At 39.4% G+C, this 416-nt stretch overlaps 1 long non-coding RNA gene across 1 annotated transcript; it reads left to right on the plus strand.

The window, feature by feature from the left end:
- On the plus strand, positions 1-416 carry LOC107682099 (uncharacterized). The gene is made up of 3 exons (XR_001633361.1): positions 1-32; positions 183-308; positions 389-416. It is a non-coding gene; the product is annotated as an uncharacterized LOC107682099 (long non-coding RNA).

Here is a 416-nt window from a genome sequence, read left to right on the forward strand (position 1 = left end):
TCCAGTGGTGTGATGACTATACTGCTACAGAGGTATGTGTCACGTATAAGGATGTCCCCAAATCATATATATCGCATATCTTATAAACAAAGATGACATCAATGGCACTTTAATGTCAGCATATAGATAGATATGTAAATATATAACATCATGGTACACATTTAATGGTAGTGTGTGTTTAGATCTCTAGGCCACGATACAGCAGTCCCTATTCTTGGCCTCTCAATCACATTCTGGCCTATCAGAAGCAGTGGGAAGTACGGAGGAAGATGAACGCGATTGGATGGTCTGGAAAGAGCTTGGAGCAGGTATTTTTTGTGTGTGTAGATAAATTAAGTAAGTGTAAGTTTTTCTTTCATAAAGCTTTGTGTGGGTTTCCTCTTCTCAGGTGTATGAAGATGTGAGTCAGTGCTGTC

The sequence above is a fragment of the Sinocyclocheilus anshuiensis genome, unplaced genomic scaffold, assembly GCF_001515605.1.
Source record: "Sinocyclocheilus anshuiensis isolate Anshui unplaced genomic scaffold, SAMN03320099.WGS_v1.1 C31578696, whole genome shotgun sequence".
NCBI lineage: Eukaryota > Metazoa > Chordata > Actinopteri > Cypriniformes > Cyprinidae > Sinocyclocheilus > Sinocyclocheilus anshuiensis.